General features: G+C 40.2%; 1 protein-coding gene across 20 annotated transcripts in view; it reads right to left on the bottom strand.

Moving 5' to 3' along the window:
* THRB (thyroid hormone receptor beta) overlaps positions 1-20765 on the bottom strand; it is a 372691-nt gene that overhangs the window by 81584 nt on the left and 270342 nt on the right. The window lies entirely within an intron of this gene.

The following is a 20765-nucleotide window of genomic DNA, read 5'->3' as shown; positions in this document are numbered from 1 at the left end:
ACCAATGAGGAAATAAGCGTGGAGGGAAGATATTGGATTCCTGTGTTGTCTACTTAGAAGATGTTACAGTGTATGTAATTATGAATTCACTTGTGTAGGTCAATGAGCTCCTGGATAGTTGGGACCGTGGCTTGTTTAGTTTGTGCCCTGGCAGGTTAACATGGGGCCTGGAACATTGATAAATGCTCATGACCTTGCGTGGAGTTGAATTAAACTCAGCCACTCTCCATGGCTCTCTCCTGCTTCTCCACAGCCCCATGGGAAACAGGAAATGGTGAGAGAGCTCTTCTCTCCTTTGTGCTTGTTCTATCCTCTTCCTGCTCAGCTAAGTGTCATTTCTCATTATCTTCTCTTGGTTCCCAGACTGGTTCTCCTGAAACTTCTCTCCTTTGCAACCTCCCCTTACCAAGTGCTACGTGTCTAAGGATATTTCAAGATATGGACCAGAGGTCTCTAAGGAAACTTGACTCTAGCATTTGAGAGGAAAATAATGACCTTTTATTTGTATTTTATTTGAAAATCTAAAAAGAAATTTTTACTAGCATTGTATTTAGGTGTGTATAGAATGAATGAATGAATGAATGAATGAACGGAATACAGAGGGCCACATATTGTGCTCAAATATTCTAATCAGTGTATACTCATCTGGACAACAACTCTGCTTCACTCATGAAACTTTATAAATGAGGACCTACTGAGGCCCTGGCTCAGCCTTTGGTTACATGAAATGCATCCTCAGGAATATCTTCTTGTAGGCAAAGTCTGGCAAAATTAGCCTCTTTGTTCAGATAGGCGGCCTCCCTTTGCTATATGGTTTTGTCTTTCATTTATAGAGCACCTGCCTATTGATTTTCCCTTTTGTTGAGACTGGACTTCTCTGCCCCTGTGAGCAGGTGAATTTAAGTTTGCTATCACAGAGGGTTTCTCTTGTTTCATTGGCAGGGATTCTCAGTCCATTAAGTGAGTGGGATCTGAGAGCTGCTAAGAGAGAAACAAATCTTTTTCTTATCTGGCTGCTCCTGCTTCTCCAGTTTTCCTGTATATTTCATTAGGCAATCATTATCCAAATGAAAAACAATCATCATAGCTATAGAAACCTCACAGTTATTCTGAAACTAGAAACTACAATGATAACCTCCTGATAATAAGTTAAAACCACTAAAATTTTTTAAAAGTGTACGATTAGCACCTTTAAATGGGATGCACATTAATCCATTTTAAAGTTGAGCTGAAAGAAAGTTAAAAACAGAACAACAAAATGTGTGTTCAAAGACCACAGTGGAATCTCCACGTGGAGTGGCAGTGCATGAAAACATGTCAGCAGCTTGTTCATGAGCAACATCTTACAATGATTTAACCACACAGGAAAAAGCTGCCCGCTGGAACCCTAGTCAGAGGCCCCAGAGCCTCAGAAGGTACTTTCCAGAGGACACAGTGGAATCCTCCCCCTGGACCGGTCATTTAGTTTTCCATAATTCATACTGGATTTAATCAGAGAATCCTCAGGTTGGATAACTTAAATTTTGAGGCAATTACTCTAAAGGCCACAGAGATTCCATTTAGGATATTAGACAAGCTACAGCTATAACAAAAACATTCATATTAAAGAGCTGTGAATGCACATAAAAGGGAGCAGATGTTTGCTGCCAGGATTAGATTTCTCCTGGACGAAAGTTCAGATCATCATGTTTATTCTTGTTGCCAGTCTGAGTCCACATTTTTGAAAAAAAACATAAGGTAGTCTGTAAGATTGGCCTCATTTTATGTTTTCAAACTTGAAATACCTCTTCCTAGAGTAGGAAATACATGTGAATCTTTTCTAACATTGCAAACCAGGACTGGGGTATAATTTGTAGATAAAGAACATATTGAGATTTCCAATTTCTCAAATAAAAAGATAGAACGTGCCTCTTGGGTAATCAGATCAATTTTATAGACACACTGTATATACTTGGCAGCAAAGCACACAGTCTTTCAATAAATTAAACTCAAGGATTAACAAAATGGACAAAAATAGATGCTGGTGTTAAAAAAAAGTAGAATAATCTGCAGGGTGATGGACTGACCCTCCTCTGAGTTTTCATAGAATCTCATTATCATTTTTCATATTTTTCTGTGAAAATAAGTAGGATCAAGATCAACGTAGACCTTTCCTTCATTTAGGGGGAAACATTTCAATCTGAAGAAGTTTGCTTTTTCCCTTTGTTCAGGAATTACGGCCCTGCCATGGTATGTACACCTTCCTTAGTCTTGGTTATGACAGCAGGCAAGATTTTTTACATACTGAGGACTCCTTTGGGGACGTTTTCAGGCCCTCTGAACACTATTAAATACATAAACAATTTAGTTCATTAAATCAGCCCCAGTGGTATGACACAAAGCCATGCAGCGTGTGTCCTGTTCCCCAGGAGGGTCTGGCTAAGTACCTGCCCCTCATAGGTCCTGTCCCAGCAGCAGGAATGAAGGGGAGAATTAAATTGTTTTCTACCTGCCTGTCTTGTGGAAGATATTTAGCAGTGCAGACGGGTCAAATTGCTTGGTGCAATCTGTTCTACAGTGTTTGTACAGTGTGGGAAAATCAAGAGAAGTAGGTGTGATTTCTACTGTCATTTTAACACCTTCTTGGTTTTTTTCCTTAAACTTTTCAACTGCTCAAATTGGCAGGATGGGGGCTGGAGGGGGTGTCGGGCACTGATTTCCTGCAGGCCTGCCCCTCTCTAGCCTGTCTGCTCCCACTGAGGGCCGAGTGTGCCCCCATACCCTCTCTATCCTCAGATGGCCCGTGAATATCTCTAAAGGTAGTTGGGGACCTGCTGCATCTGCATCACCTGGGAGCTTGTTAGAAATGTGGGATTCTGGCCTCGAATATCAGAATCTGCATATTAACAAGATCTTCATGTGATTCCCAAGTACACTGATGTTTGAGATACTCTATTCCAGGGGCACAGTCTCCATGTAAAGTAGATAGAATTTGTTACATGTGCAGTTACTCAATTTGAACTTTGGTACGATTTAATATTCACTATGTAGAGAGAAGATGTCATACTCAGGAATCAGAAGAGAAAATAGTATTTGGTGGTTGCAGTTTAGGGAAATTAAAGGAAGTGCATTTAACATCTTTATTTCTTAAATGGTTAATTGGTAAATGTAGTATATGAAATGGAAAAATCCAAACCAAAAATTTAAAGATTCCTGGTTATAATTTCACCTTTTTCCAGGTCTTCCTTTCTAGAGACATCCAGTAAGATAATAAAAGTAATTGCTAACATATGTGCCAGGCACCTGTTCTGAGTATTTTACATTTAATCTTCACTGTAACTCTATGAAATAGAAATATTATCCTCATTTTTCAGATGAGGAAACTAGGGCACAGAGAGGTTAAACAAATTACCCAGGGTCACACAGTAGTAAATAATAAAGTCAGGATCCATATCCAAGTAGGTCTAGCTGATTCTGCCATATTCCTGTTTATGGCAAGTCAACACCAAATGACTTAGATGATCACTGCAGGCAAGATAACTAAATTCTATCAACTAAAGTATGTAATTAGAGGTTTGAAATAAAGAGACTAAAGCTCAGAGAGGTCACTTTCTTCCTCAAAGTCACCCAGATGGGCAAAGAGGCGAGATGGGTATTTTGATTCTTCATCCCAATATCTTTTAACTGAAAACATATGTTTTTAAAGTATACAACAATGATTTGTTGCTCAATCTCAATGCTGGTTCAAATTCTGACATTTTCACTTTATACCTCAAACATTAAGAGCTGTTTTTCTAATTAAAAAATTTTTTTTCCAGTAAATTTACCAAACAAGAGACAGCTGTGCACAAAGTGATTCTGTTTCCCTCACTGGCTGCTGTTGCTGATTGTTCATAAAGCTCATGTTTATGGTGGTATGGGCTCCGGTGGTATGTGGCCTAAGAATGCAGAAAGAAGGCAAAACCAATCAACCAATCAAAATGACCAAGATAAGGAAGAATCGGTTTGCTTCCTAAGCTGCCCATCTGGAAGATTAAAAAGCCACCAAATAATTTAGAACTGACAAAAAGATAATTTCATTTTGAGTTTATGTTCCTGAGAGCCAACCCTTAGAGAGGCCCTGTTATGTGCCAGGCAAGATGCAAGCTGTGTTTTATTTTTTCATTACAATGATGCAGTGAAGGTGATACCGCTATTCGCCCCATTTCACAGATGAGGAATCTTTGGCAGAGATAACTGAAGATGTTGCTCAAAGTTACAGGTAGTAAATGGGAAGCTGTTCTCATACGCTACTTTCCACAGATGAGGCAGTTGCAGGCCAGAGTATCACATTTGCCCAGTCACAAAGCTAGCTAGAGGGCAGTGCTGTGCCTGGAATCTTCCTCGGGATGGGCCAAGCTGGCTTGATGACAAAGGGGGAATCCTATTGGAATCATTCACCTCTTAACAGAAACATTGCTTTGAGAGAGGTTCATCTATTTCTTTAGGAAACATGGCTTCAACAAGCAAAACTTCTTCTCACAAAGAATGAAGTCAAAGGTATATTTCTTTTGAAATGTAGGAAGGACATTATGTTCAAATGAATAGCTTGTCTGATTTCAGCAATGGAACAATAGTGTCTGAGAAAACCAATGCTTGGGAACTTGAAAGACATGATTTTTGGAAGAACAGTTATAGTTTGAGATACAAACACTTTCGGCTTTATGCAAGTCTGGCTTGTGATACTTTCTGACCAAATAATAACCAAAAGAAGAAAAAATATTGTGCTGTCAGCAATTATCCCGTTTGTCTGGGATTTGTCTGCAAATGACAGCTTCTTGCAGAGGGACCTGTACTACCAAAATGGTGATGTCAAAGCACTCTGCAACTTAAACATGGCCTGTTCTCTTGTGTGTTCTCTTTGTTATTTTTTTTTAGGACCATGTGGCACATTAAGTGGAAGGTGTCACAAAATGACTCCAACTCGCTACCTCAAGCAGAATGGGCAGTTTATTTCCTGGGGCTGCCCTGTCTACAACTGCCTCAATTCTAGGAATACGTTTGCCTGGAAGATGAGCATAGTGGGGAAGAGGAAGGAATTTGCCAAAGCGAGGAAGATGCTCTGGAAGAAAAAATCCCATTCTTTTACATTACCTCCATCTGAGGGTTATGAGGTGAATCCATATTGTGACTCAGAAAGAGCAACAGAGACTGGAGTTAACACGGATGCTTCAAGGGCTGCTCCTAGGCTGGCAGTCCTCACCCAGGCTTCTTGCTTCTCTGGGAATAGTGGGCAATGACTGGAGACATTTTCAGCAGTCACAACTTGGGGGAGTGTGTGTGCACTGCCAGCATCTAGTGGATATAGGCCAGGAATGCTGCTAAAACTTTTAGCACCACAGGAGAGCCCTCTGCAACTGCAGTGGCCTCTGATTCAAAGTGCTCTCACTCTGACCCTGCTTTTGTCTCTTCCCCGCCAATTGGTGTCACTGAGGAAAAAGTCTGATTATATTAACATACCTGAAGGTATGAATGACTGACAGAGTCAGCAGTAGCAGGGTCACCTGTGTTTTAAGTGACATTAATTTAATCTAAACTCACACCCAATTTGTGAAATTTTAGTGAGGGTGCTGTAACAACACGGACTTTTATTTTTAGTGGATGGGGGAAGATGGTGAAATTTACAAAGCATTGCTCACCTTTTAAAGTCATAGTATACATAAGGCAAACCTGTGATGTGATCCCACTGGAATATCATCATGAACACTTTTCTATTATCAGCAATTATTTGTACTTAGTATTGATCACAATTCCTTCCCAACAAGAAACACTGTAAGAAACTTGCTGTGCTTCAAACAAGCCTTATTTACTTTCTCCTCACTGCTATTATTGACCTGTGGGTTTTGATATGATAGGACCATTTATTCGGTATTTGAAATATCCCTGTCACCATAAGTCCCAGGCTGTCTTCTCTCTGGACTGCTGTGGATCTATATTTGGATGGCATGCTGCATAGGCTTTTATTTAAAGCAAATGAAGCAGACACAGCATGAGCAAGATAATTAGCAGCAGGGATGAGCTTTAGAGTCATTTCTTCTCATTTTCAGGCTTAGAAGTGGAAGGCTTTACTCTTCTTTATGCCAGTGTATGATGGTGCCAAACCGAAGTGATCCTACGTTGGCCATCTCACACTATGATGACTTCATGAATCACTTTGCCCTGTTCTCCAGACTCTTTGTCCTCCTGACCATCAGCCAGGAACATAAGGTAGGTTGAAACACAGCAATATGCCATGCCAAATTTCAGGCAAATTAACTAGCTCAACTGCTCTTCATCCAGTGGGCTGTGAGTAGTAAAATACAGAGAATAGTTGGGGCTAAAGGGATCTTAGAACTCACACCAGTTCAAAGGCCTTTGGACAGTTACAAGCAAAACCAAGCATCATTACTGCCCCTCATCCTCATGCGTGCACACCCTAAATACAAACAATACCAACGTGACCCAGGGAGAGGTGAGACAGTCTGGGGTGGAAGTGGGTGAAGGCAGATGGTCCTCATCCAGATGAAGCAACCTCCTTGTTCTAGAACTAGCTAGCAGACCCTGTCTTCCATGTCTCTCAGGCTTAGGCTGGGGCATGTGGTGATCAAAAGCTTTTCTTTAACAAATTTGTGGCACATGGAAAATTCTTGTGAAGGGTTGGGGCTTGACAGGGTCAGGAAACAGCATATTCTTCATCTTGGAAACACAGAATCTGAAGCAGGTCTCTATTAAATAAACTTGCTATGGAATGTTAGTTTGAAAGGAGAGGAAATTTACCGTGGCTACAATTGCCCCTGCCTAAAAATATAGGCTCATCACAGGCCTGGTCAGTATTTCATGAGTTCTTCCAAGACAAGAGACTACATCAGAACCATGCACAAAATAATCTTTAAGAAATCCTTGTCTGGAAAGGAGGAAACAATACAGTTGGATGTATTGTGGAGGCAGACCAGCAGCAAAAGGATTCTAGAATATTTAGTGATAGGTTTTCAGTGGTGTCTTGTTCCATAAACATCTGAAAGGCATATTTTAAATAAATGGACAGTTCTCAAGGATCACTCCTGGAAAGTGGGACTGGAATACCCATTTCTGACTTGCACCTAGGATTCTTTATTTCTTGGACAATGGAATGGGTTGTTCAAGAGAGCTAGTTGGCATTTGATTACGGGATGTATCAGATCCATCCTCTAACGTATTTGAAGCAAGATAACAAGATGGCTGCATTTCCCTAAGCTGCCCTGACAGGGGTGGTTATTTGGCCTGGAGATATTGACATGGTGGTGGTTGTGATGATGATGGTATCTGTCACTGATTACTTGAGGCTCACAATGTTCTAGTCATACTGCTAAGCACATCACATGATTTCTTTTTGACCCTTACACTAATATTAAGATGAATAATGATCCTCTCTATTTCACAGATGAAGAAACTGAATGTTATGAAAGGGAAAGCAACTTGCCATAGGTCACAGCTATAAAAGTAAAGCCACACTGACCCCTAGGTGAATTTGACCACAGGCCTGTGCCTTTGGTCCCTCTGTTGCATTTCAATGGGTCAGCAATACAGATGTGGTTTGGGTAAGATGGTATATACTTTCCTGGTTTGCAGACATATTGTCCTTATTTGCCTGCTCCCCCCATCCTATTCTGCACATAAAAGAAAAAGATAAAAGCAAATACAAAACAAACATAAAGCTTCTCTGTCCAATTTGGAAATCATAGGAAGCAAAAAATCAAGAGCCAAAGGACAAGGAGTCAGGGAGGGCCTGAGGTGAGGGTTTTCCCAGGTGGGGTCTCTGGAGAGAGCCTCAGCATGAAGAGCAAGCCCTCAGCAGTGGCTGCATACAGACACTGTAATCTTGCTTCTTGTGGAGGTCCTTGCACACTTTCCCACTGGGCAGCCAGCAGGAGGGGCCGTTTCACCCGTAACTGCTCTGTGTCCTTGGGAAGACCTCCTCGGAAGACCCTCTTTCTCTGGTTTGTAAAGGATCCTTTGCAACGCAAAGGCTACCAGCCTTGAAGAGAGCTGTCTGCTTTGATGTTTCTCTGTTTGAGGAAACTTGCTGGAACTGAACAAGTATTTACGTGTAGCACAAATCATTATATTTTAAGCCCTTGCATATTAACATGCTTCACAGAATTCTCACCATGTCAATTCACTTCCAAACATCAGGAGCAAGTGAAACATTTTCCACTTGACCTCTCCATTTCTCAGATGCATCATTTTAATTAATTTATTCTATCTGGAATTTCTAGGGATAAACCTGTCCTCACAGATGCATAGGGCCAAAAGCAAATAAACAAAATTATGACAAATTTGCAGTGTTCAGGAGAAGGTGGTCAAGGGAATCCAAAGCACTCCCTTTTATTGAGTGCCTGCTAGTGACAATGACTGTACACATATTATTGATCTAGATGCCTTAATCGCTGCTGTTTCCTTATAGTGTACCAAAAGATTTGTCATGTAGGAGACTCTCAATAGATGTTTGCTGACTGGTTTAAATAGATTCACCACAATTCCAGGATGGTTTCTTCCTTCTTTTTACAATAAAGGAATTGAAACTGTGAGAGCTTTAGCAACTTGCTCAAATTAACAAAGCTAATAAGTGTCAAACTGGGGATTTGAACCCAAGGACACAAGGCTCCAAAAATATATATTCTTTTCACAATAGCATGTGAACTCCAGAAGCAACTAGAAATGGTGGTCAAAATAGATCATCCTCACCCTTCTAGAGATGGCTGATATTACTTGGAGGAGGTTCAGAGGACTGTACCAGACATTTTTAAACAAAAAGATGACTTCAATATATAGTTGAGGTCCCTTCCTGACCTCACTTACTTCCATAATATTCTCTTGCACTTGTATAGCCCTTTGTGACACAGCCTCATCATCAAAATCGGTATGCTACTTCCGGGACACATGGCTAGACTGCATTCAAGCCTCCCTCGCAGTCACATGTAGCCATGTGACTGAGTTCTAGCCAATGGAAGGAATATGAACATTGGGCACCACTTCCAGGTCTGGCCCAAAAAACAAGTCCATGCGTCCTTTCATTTTATTTTCTCCCTTCTTCTGTTGAGTGGAGAAAATTATGAAGTCCTAGAGGTGAATGGAAATATAAGAAGGAAGAGCCTGGGTCCCCAAATGACCATGGGGAATGTTACTCACCGGCCAAGAACATGTGGCACTGGACTTCACATAAACCAGATTTAAAGTTCTGTTGTATGAAATCACTGAGGTTTTGGGTTCTCCTTGTTGCAACAGGGTGCATCATTTTACTAATAGGCTCTTTATGATTCTGGATAGTTTTCTTATCTATTTTGCCATTAAAACTTTTACAAATGCAACCAGAGCCAATGGAAGCTCAAGGAGTGAGAGGTGTGAAGAATCATTTAGAGAAGATCCAAGACATCTGTGCAGTGCATTGCTGCACAGCCGTAAGCATGTTACTTGGAGTTCATGCACTTCGTTTCTCTACCTGTAATTTTAGACTGTTGGAACAGATGGTCTGTAAGATTTCCTTCTAGTTTTAAACCTCTTTAGGTCTCTTTAGTTGATAAAAAATAGGTATTAATGTGTTCAGAAACTGTGATCTCTTGAATATGAGCTTCTCAAAGGTAAGGATTATTATGTTTATATGGCTAGGATCCAGTATCTTAGATGCTCTAATGTTAAATTTAATTAGAATTTTCTGTTGAAAAACTCAAAGACTTTGCTAATGTTCTGATTTATGCCAATGATTTCTTGATCTAATTTGGAGCACAATATCAAATGATTGAAATTCTCATGAATATTTTCATTATGCATTAGTGAGTATGGTAGGCTATTTTATATTCATTTACATAGACTTAATCTTTGAAGAATGATTTTATAATAATACTGAAAGACTTTTTTGATTAAAGTTAGTGCCAGCAGTAATTGGTATTCTGATGGCTTCATTTATACTTCTATTTAGCTAAATAATATAGGAGTATAATTCCTACTTAGGGTTGAGAAAATTGGAGTACAGAATATTCAGAATTTTCTCATCCACATGGGTCTTAACTTGAGGTCCATAAAAGTAGTATTGGGGGGAAACTATGAACAATTAAAGAGTCTGGAAAGGCCCAAGAAAAATGATACAATGATGTGATGGAGCCTATGCCACTTTCATGAAAAATCTTATGCCTTCTGGTTTTGGAAAATATATAGTAATTTTTTTTTATATCTGTGTAGTGTGGGGTCATTGTTCATTTTATCCTGCTCAACAAAAGTATCAGGTTATATATGTTTTGATTATTAAAAACAGGCAATGAATTCTATTATTTAATAAATACTCTTTGGAGGTAAAATGTTTGGAAAAACAGGGCTTATGGGAGGTATGTGTGGGGAAATAACAAGAGGGTCTTGGCAGAAAAATGTGAACCACAATTTGACACTGTAAAATAGAATGAAATCTAATGATGGGAAACCCATGTTCTTCTTTCTTTTTATTGGCAGCAGCAGGGGTATGTCATCCCCCATTTGTTTTCTGCAGTCACTTCCTGCCTCATGTGCTTACGTCATGTAACGTCCTACATCCTGGGGAATGTGAAGCATCCAGGGAGATAGTGTGTTAGTATGGCCCCTCAGCCTTGGCTGGCATAGGAACTTATGTCTATTAAAAAAATGAAGTAAAAATAATATCAACAAATATTTTAAAATGTTTATATTATCAAGGATTGCAGAAATGAAGAGACTGTATTAAAAATTACCAAGTACCTTTTGCATGAATTGTTTGCTTCAAATGTTATGTTGAGATTACTGCTTCATTAAAAAAAAATCTTTCCATAAAATAATAGGACTAACAAAGGCATTTCTTGTCTCTCATGTTTTAGAAAAAGAAAGGCCTTAAGTCATATAGAAAATTCTTTCAGGAAATCCTAAGTAGGATGCTGAATTTGAAGGAGACACTAAAGAGAAAACATGAATTACGGGAATGAGCTAAACAAAGCAATAAAGATGTAAGCTTACCAGCAAAACGAATTTAAAAAAAACTACAGACATTCATTTACATCTGTTTTTTTTTGCCCCATGGTAGTTCAGTTAAATGTATGTGACATTTTTCACAATTAAGTTAACGTTACCAATTCCTATGACATACCTGGTGCTCCCTCAGAACATCTGTGTTGTGTTTCAATGTGTCACAGCATGTGTTAAATGATTTATATAAATCTTATATCCTCACCATAATCTTTTGTGAAAAGTTCAGTATTTTCAGCATCAGGATATTTTTAAAGGTCCCCAAATAAGCAGTCCAGACTGAGAACCATAACCTGTGGACCCTACTCACCAGACAGCTACATTCTTTTGAGGGCCCAAATGGAAGTCATTTAATTTATTTAAATAACAACAACAGCCCTTTCAGGAACAGCAAAAAACAAAAAACAAAACAAAAAAACTCCTCCCATAACCAAAGGCACCTTATAAATTGAAAGCAACCTACTAAAGAAGGACGTCCAATAAAATTCCATTTCTTTGATGAAAAATGCTGCCCTAGGAGTGCATTACTGAAGGACTCTGTGATCATTTGACCTGGACAGGTTGCCATCGTAATGGGCTTTTTTTTTTTTTTTTTGAGATGTTATTTATTTATCCATGATAAGACACACCACACACACACACACACACAGAGGCAGAGACACAGGCAGAGGGAGAAGCAGGCTCCACGCAGGGAGCCCGACGTGGGACTCGATCCTGGCACTACAGGATCACGCCCCAGGCTGAAGGCAGGCGCTAAACCGCCGAGCCACCCAAGGATTCCACATAATGGGCTTTTTAGATAAATGAAAATGCTGAAGTCCACCAGCCAAAAGCACAGTTGCAGGAACTGTAGGTCTGTCATTCATGGGTGAAAGTAACAATGCACACCCAGGTAGTCATTGAGAGTAAAGCATCTTTACATTTCAGTTTGTCAACCTTGGTCAGGGTAGGCCTAGATTAACCGGTGATATTTTTAAATGTCTGTTGTAGGTACTCACATGAAATGTTAGAATGAATGTTAGAAAATGAACGTTTCCTAAACACATCCAATATGGGGAAAACCCCTCTAGATCAGTGGTTTTTAAATTTCTGTGTGTATCAGAATCATCTGGAGAGCACACAGGGAACTCAGAAGCTCAGACACTTGTCATTAGGTATGGCAGTAGAATACAGCTTGTTTGGTCTTTTTTTAAATCAAAATTTTCAGAGATGCCTGGGTGCTTAGTTGGTTGGGCATCTGCCTTCCGCTCGGGTCATGACCCCAGGGTCCTGGGATAGAGCCCTGCATCTGGCTCCCTACTCAGCAGGGAGTCTGCTTCTCCCTCTGCCCCTAACCCCACTCATGTGTGGGCTCTCTCTCTGTCAAATACATAAAATCTTTAAGTAAAACCACAAAATTTTCAGTGATACTGATACCTCACCACCATGTTTGAAGACAACTGTACTTTCCTCAACACTGGATGCACATTAGAATCACTTGCAGAGTTAAAAAAAAAAACAAAACAAAACCAACAACACTCCACTTGTGAGAGGCTCCACCCTAGACCAACCCAGCTGGAATCTCTCTGAGTGGGGCACAGACACTGATACCTTTTGATTGCTCCCTAGGTGACTGCAATGGGCAGCCTGGTCTGAGAATCTCTGTGTCCACATCATGGCTTTCAGAATGGGCTATACTATGGAATCATCTAAATAGTTTTATAAGGCCACTGAGTCTTGCATCTACACCCACATATTCTGATTTAAGTGGTCTGGGGTGGCATAGGCATCAGGATTTTAAAAAGCTCCCAGGGAAAATTAACAAGGCAAGAAACAACAAATGTTGGAGAGGATGCAGAGAAAAGGGAACCCTCTTACACTGCTGGTGGGAATATGAACTGGTGCAGCCACTCTGGAAAACTGTGTGGAGGTTCCTCAAAGAGTTAAAAATAGACCTGCCCTACGACCCAGCAATTGCACTGTTGGGGATTTACCCCAAAGATTCAGATGCAATGAAACGTCGGGACACCTGCACCCCGATGTTTCTATCAGCAATGGCCACAATAGCCAAACTGTGGAAGGAGCCTCGGTGTCCATCGAAAGATGAATGGGTAAAGAAGATGTGGTTTATGTATACAATGGAATATTACTCAGCCATTAGAAACGACAAATACCCACCATTTGCTTCAACGTGGATGGAACTGGAGGGTATTATGCTGAGTGCAGTAAGTCAATCGGAGAAGGACAAACAGTGTATGTTCTCATTCATTTGGGGAATATGAATAATAGTGAAAGGGAATATAAAGGAAGGGAAAAGAAATGTTGGGAAATATCAGGAAGGGAGACAGAACATAAAGACTCCTAACTCGGGGAAACGAACTAGGGGTGGTGGAAGGGGAGGAGGGCGGGTGTTGGAGGGGAATGGGTGACGGGCACTGAGGTGGACACTTGACGGGATGAGCACTGGGTGTTTTTCTGTATGTTGGTAAATTGAACACCAATAAAAATTAATAAAAAAAAAATAAAAGCTCCCAGGATGATGCCAATATACAGGCAAGTTTGAGCAGGACAAGGCTAGGTCCTCTACCAAAGAGGGGGTTTCTGCCTTAATAAGTTGAGCAAAGATTGCTCAATTTATCTCCCCTGGAGGTGAGCATGATGAAGACTAACAAAGAAATGAGACCTATCACTATTTAAAGTCATGTAGCCCACAGTTTCCCAAATTTTGAGTCCAAAGTCTCAACAGTCTGCTCTGGTCACCTTAGGCATGTTATCTCACCACACTGGCCTTTGCCTGATGCTGTGTACAATGTGAGGATTGGTGGGGGGGGAATGCCCCCGAGCTCAGCAACAGCACCCCAACAGGAATCATCTGCACTCTCTAGGCTTGGGGAGCTGGACTTCTGCACTAGTTCCCTAGCCAGGGGCTTGTTAGCTGGTGGTGGGGCAGGTGGTGATGGCATAGAAAGAGAACTCTCGACTCATTGCAAACAAAATAACATCACATATTAATTAGGGACTAACCTTTTCTTGGGAGAAATTATTTTCAATTCTTTTGAAGGATCTTGCACCTGCCTATGTGCCACTGCTATGGAAATTCAGGCATCTGGGGGAATAGAGAGGAAGATACTACCACCAAACAGAACCCTGTTAGGTTACATTTGTTTATTTGTGGCCATTAGCAGGAGCCAAATAGAGATATGCTAGGCAATTCTTAGTTATAGTAGGCTTGAAGGAGGTAGAGATGAGTTTATCAATAATGAAGGCATGATGGACGGGTGGTTGATGAAGGTGCTGAGAATGGGGCTGGGGTGGGAGGCAGGGACAGTGGGGGTGGAGGAAGGGTAGGTCCCTAGGAAAAGCCAAAAACTGTAATGTGTGGCTTCTTGAAATACAGGAGTTGTTAAGGAAATAATTTTTTTCTTTGCTCTTGTGCTTCCATCTTTCATTCTCTATAAAGCCTTGTCCTTTTGACATTTCAACTTCTTGATCATCTGGTTGCAGCTCAAATTTGGAAAGTGAAGTTGTTCTAGAAGCAGCTCTATTGGAGGCCCTAGAGCTTTGAGGGAGGATTTTCACAAATCTGGCTGGATTTGGTGAGATTTTAAAAATCTTCTTTCAGAAAGTTCCATACTTTTCAGTAGAAAGTTTGTCCTAGGAGAAGTTCAGGAAATTAAAAAGAAGTGAGTGATGGGAGTACAGAGACCATCAGAGTACAAGAGGGCCAGTTTTTCTTTAGGTAGACTATATGGCAAGGTCCGGCATCCTTTATCCATTTGTGCTCTGCAAAGGATCACCATTCCTTTTGTTTTCTGAGAAAAGAGAAGTATTTGCTTTTGTGTCAAAGAAAAGGGTGATGTGTTGTTTGTGCAGAAATTCATTCTCTCTCTCTCTCTCTCTCTCTCTCTCTCTCTCTCTCTCTCTCGGCTTTCTTGTTTTCTCCCTTCTTATGGGGAAAACTGGGAAAAAATCTTGAACTGTGGTTCTGGGCTCCTCCCCTGACTGAATACCATGCAGTGATTTTCTTCTACGAATTTGTGCGTGATGGGGGTGAGGGGATGTAAAATTGTACGTATTTATGGTTTTTCCTTCCCTTGCTTTCTAAGGTGAGTTCCTTAGGAAGGAAGATGTATTTATTTTGCTCAGTGGGATGCAAATAGAGGAGGAGAGACAGGAAGCCCACAAGCTTCAAAGGAAAAGAGGAGGTAGAGTTAACAGGGTGGGTAGATGGGAGGAGAAGAGGGAAGGGAATCCTGACAGGCATGGGGAGGGGAAGCAGTGTGTGCAGAGCCACCACACCAGGATTTTTAGCCTTAGGGGGGAGAGAGAGAGAGAGAAGAGCACAAGAGGTTTCAGCAGTAACCGTGAGGAGGGATCTATGGGAGAGACATCTAGGGAGGAACTTAAGGATTTTCTGTGTGTTACGGGTATAGTAGCCTCCCTTCTGCCCTGAAGGCATTTTGGGGAAGACTGATGTTTCCTTTCTAGCCTGATTTCAGTGCGATTTTTGTTTCTTGTAGCAGTGATACTGTGCTGAAGTAGGAGCAAAATGGTCCCCATTGCTTCATGTGGGTAAATGCCCAAGACATTAAATCAAAGTTCCTTTTTGTAATTGGCTCCACCAACAGTGGAGCTAGCTATTTGGGCGAGTTGGTATTTTTCCTTCTCCAAAACTATTTGTGGCAACATTTGTAATGTGCATAGCAGGCTCTATGGAATCCAAGGCCATGTTTTATTTTTGGCCACAACCAGGGAAACAGGAACTTGGAAGAAAGTGAAATAAGTCTCTAGATGCTCTTTCAGAAGAACTATACCAGGAGTGTACAAATCAATATAAAGTCTCCCAGCTCCTGTAGCAACGTGGGAAAGGAAGCAGAGTGCCATGTCTGGCTTCTGTGGTTGTGTTCTTTGCATGGGTAACCAGTACACAGACATGGGGTTTGGAGGTCCTGACTTTGGGAGAGGGGACAGAAAGACCTCCAGCACTGCCAGGCTTTCCCTCCCTGCCCTCAAAGGCTAGGGCTAGCATACTCTGGGTGGATGGTTGGTGCATAAGAGACAAATATGAGAAGGTATTTATTGAGAAAATCTTCAGCTTTAACCAGTCATCCCTGTGTCTCATTAAAAAGAACTGTATGTTGGAATAGAAATGCTGACTCATCACACAGATCCTGTTGAGCTCTGCCCATCAGTACTCACTAGAAGACATTTCTAAGCTTGACAACAAAGACATAAATCATAGGGTGACACTCCAATAGAGCTTACTGTATAAAAACTAAAAACTTGGATATGTTGAAAAATGCCATGCTATCATGTTTACAACTTATTTGTAAATGGCTCAAAATAAAAAATCATACAGGTGAGATAGAAGGAAAAGAATTAAGCAAACGTGATAAAATATTAACATTTGAGGACTCTGGGTAGAGGGTAGCTGGGGATTCTTTGAACTAATCTTACAAACTTTTCTGTTAGTATGGGATTATTTCAAAAGAAGAAAAATTAAGAAAAAAAAATTAAAGGTCAAGTATTGCCAAAAACGAAAAAAAAAATACTACAATTGGAAAATAATCATAACATTAATGACAATGAGTTATTTTCTTAAAAAATATATATGTATAAATCATAAGAAAAAGATAATGGCACAATGGAAAAGCTAAATGAACAGGGAAGTTACAAAAAACTTTTTAGTGGCCTGTGTGTGTGTGTGTGTGTGTGTGTGTAGTCAAATTCATTATCAGTAAGAAAAACATAAAGTTTTGAAGAGCTGTGATAAAATTTTGTCTAATAAATGACTTCAAAAATTAACTACCAAAAAGCTCCAAATTTGGAAGATTTATGATTACATGGATGCTGTACTGCTGGTGGGTGTCTCAGCTGGTCTAATAATCTGGTTACAATCTGGCAACAGAAGAGGTTTTTAAAGATGTTTAGTTCCTTTAATTTAGCATTTTTTACTTAGTAGAGTTTTATCCTGAGGAAGCAATCAGAGGTGCAAATTTATGTACAAACCAGTACTCAAGTAACATTATATTAGAAGTCCAACAATCAGAGTGTACCAGTAAATGATGGATTACCAAATAGCCATGACCAAAATCCTATTTCAGAAGAGTAGTTATTGACAGCAGGAAACAGTAACAATATGTATATTGTTTGCACTAGTTATCTTTGAATAGTGTCATTATTTTGCTGACAATAGCCTCCTGACTCCATGAAAAGATGATCTACTTAGATCACAGGACATAAACACAACTGTGATTCTCTTTCTGAAGGAATGAAATGGTTATAAGGAGCATGTGGAAAGCCTAAGGAAAACTTGGAGAGCCGCCTCTGAAAAGTGACGCGGGCTTACAATAAAATATTGTTTTCCCAACTTAGATGTTTTGTTTGACTCTGAAAAACTTGTTCATTAGGATAGTCTTAAAACACAGAAAACATTACTCCAGGTTACTTTTTTTCTTTACATGCAACCATCAATGCCCCCATGCTCTACTTTAAGAAAATGTGATTTATACATGTTCAAATGGGAAGTATCGTAAAAGTAGGAGAAGAAGAGAAGAACTGGTCTCCCTTTCTCATTTAAAAAGAATTCCAGATCTTGACAGATAAGGTGATAGGCTCAGTTATTATTCTAAAATATAGTAAATTGCTTCTATACATCATGAGAAAAATATAAAATCCATAACAAGCATGTGGACAATAAATACAAACAAGCGAGTTATAGATGAAGAAATATAAGTGGTCAATAAACATGTAAAAAAATTACATCTCAGAGGTCATGAGAAATGTGAATTTTTTTTTTGAAAAATGCAATTAAAAAAAAAGTGTGTAATTTTTTCCTTTGCTTGACACATGAGCCCAGCCCCAAACAAGCAATCTGGAGATCATATGATGGAAATGCTGGGTCAAACAATGAAAACAGTCATATCCTTGCTAACAACCCTCCCTTAGTGCCTAGGATACACTCCATAGAAATAGCTAGAGAAAGAAAAAGAAAAAGGGCAAACATCACAACAGGGAAGTTAAATGGACAAGCAGGCCACGAAGAAGAGATAGAGTTTAAACAACTGAATGGGGAATATTTTATTCACACAGAAGGATTCATAATACTGGGACTTTAAATGACAGGGGGCCTGACTGGATGGAAACATTAAATTCTGTGCTAATTTTATAAAGCCTGGTTCAATGCAAACGACAGGTCCTTGTTTTGGCTTCTTCAGGCACATGTGGAGAAGTCAGAGTTCTTAGTTTTCTTTTGCACCAAGGCCAAAAGCCTCTAACTTTGGTATTTGAATTTTTAGGTATTCATATCTTGGAACAAACTCCCCTATATGGTAAATCATGGTTTTATGCAAAGTAGAGCTCATTATGATGCCATAAATGTTAGCAGAATTCCCCTCAGATTACTTAGGAAGCAGTGCTTAATTCCAGATTAATAATATACCATAATAAGGCACTTTCTTACTTTCTCCATTAAGAATCAGTGTTTTTCAATGAGTGATTTCATGCCATCCTAATTTCAAACTAGGTAAAGCAATGAGAACATCTTGGCAAGACCCGACTCAATTGTAGCTGATATTAAATAACCCCAGAAAATAACCAAATTTCCATTTGTGTTAATGCTAAACATACAAATTTATTAAGCATTCTGGCTGAGAGAGACTACATACCAACAACGTGGCTCTTTTATCTGAAAATGCTGGTCTGCTTGCTTTTAGGAAAACAGATTCAATGTTCTTATTCTTGTTCATTTAAAGAATGGCTTTATTTTCATAAAGGTTAATTGATAGCTGTATTGCATAACAATCATATTACCTATTATGTTTTTCAAAGAAGAAAATATGTACATTTGCCCTTTAAATTATACTCCTAAAGCAAGCACTTAGTTCCAATGGCTTACAACTTTGCTATGGTCTTCCATATAAAGAAGCTCTTTAGGTTTCTTAAAATAAACACAAAGCCTGAGATCATAGCAAAAGAGAGAGAGAAAAGGATACTGTTTTATTTCATCCACAAACAAGGGAGTCTAAAGTAATAATTTTCTTAGCTGAGTCCATTAACATGCACTGAGCATATGTGTGTATGGAATAGATTTTCTTTTGCAAATAGAACTACTGTTAGTTTCCACACTATGAAGCAAATGCTGGGAAGGAAAAAATCCCTCCTCCATTGGAAGGCACCTGGGCTTCCAGCTCAGTATGCAAGGAAGGCATCTTGGCTTCTACAAAATCAGCTGAAAAGCTGGCTCAGTTTAGAACTGTCTTGGGTAAGCCTAGATTCCTAGCTGAGTCTTGGAGATGAGTGGACTTTGCCTTGGGGGTTATGCTCAACAATAAGATGGTCTGGACTACTTTGGACTCTAGAAGCAGGGGTCTGTGAACTATGGTCCTTGGGCCAAAGCTGGCCTGCTGCCTGTTTTGTAAATAAAGTTTTGTTGACACATAAGCAACCCATTTGTCTATACAGTCCATGGATTTTTGCGCTACCATGGCAGAACTGAGTAGTCAGCAATGCCCGAAATATTTACTATATTGGCTCTTTAAAAAGAATTGCTGACCTCTTCTATAGGAACCTGGAATGGATGCTCACTTCTTGACCTTTATCTGGAACCAACCCCGTGGCAAGTAAAAACTATTGTATTACCCACTTCTATACCAAGCTTTGCAATTTCGATATGTCTCAGATGGATATGTTCTCTGAGACTGTATCTTTGGAGGCTTTTTCTAGTGGGCAGATTATTGTGGAGTATAGAACCACCCTTGTGTGCACTTGATCCCACACTATCCTATATCAGAGGGGGGCACTTTCCCTAGGTTTTGCAGTATGGATACCTGCTGTTGGGTATCTGTGCTCACATGGGGCTGTGCCTGCCAAGACTTATGTTTCATTCCTTCTGGCTGAGATCCCCACTCATCGGTAAAAATGAAGGAGCTAGCTAAGGTTTATCTATACTAATTTTCTACTGAATGACCAGGTTTATGACATAGAATAGGTGAAATTTAAGTGGGAGAGGATTTTGGCTGGGTCATCAGTGGAATAGAAGGAGGTGAGTATGTTTTGATGCCTGTTACTGAGTAAAAATAGGGGGAAGGAATGAGATGTGGTTCTGAGGCCCTCACCTACTGGTGTGAATTACTCTGGTTTGTTCAGGCACTCCATCTTTTTTTTTTTTTATAAGATTTTATTTTATTTATTTATTTGAGAGAAAAAGAGAGAGAGAGAGTATAAGTGAGTGGGGCAGGGAGGAGTAGAGGGAGAGGGAGAAGCAGACTTCCTGCCGAGCAGGGAGTCCAACACAAGACTGGATCCCAGAACCCTGGGATCATGACTCAAGCTGAAGGCAGACACCCAACTGACTGAGCCATCTGGGTACCCCATCTTTTTTGCTGTACCAAGAGCTCCAGTGTAGGTGGGTAGAAGGGCAGAGCAATGAGGCTGAGAGAGGCAGTGTATAGTCATTGGGAGGCTTCCAAACTTGCAGAAGGCTGAATGGCAGCTTTAGGTCACTTCAATTTCTCAGGTCTTCTGGGGAATGGATTCTTGGAGAAATTGTCCTGAGTGTTTAGTCTGTCACTGGGTAAGGAGGTGACATGCATGGGTTATCAAAGGTCACGCTGTGCCCATGACATGCAGAGATCTGTGGGTATCTTCCCTGCTGCCATAGGAACTGCAAGAATTGGTAGGGGCTTGGTGCTAAGTGAATGTAAAGAGTCGATGTAGCTAGTGTGCAAGGGTTATCTCAGGATAGCTAAAAAGTAGCCTTTTGCTGCGAATTATCATTTCTTCACCAT

Source organism: Vulpes lagopus, chromosome 19, assembly GCF_018345385.1.
Source record: "Vulpes lagopus strain Blue_001 chromosome 19, ASM1834538v1, whole genome shotgun sequence".
Lineage (NCBI taxonomy): Eukaryota > Metazoa > Chordata > Mammalia > Carnivora > Canidae > Vulpes > Vulpes lagopus.
This window is presented reverse-complemented; position numbering and strand designations above follow the sequence as displayed.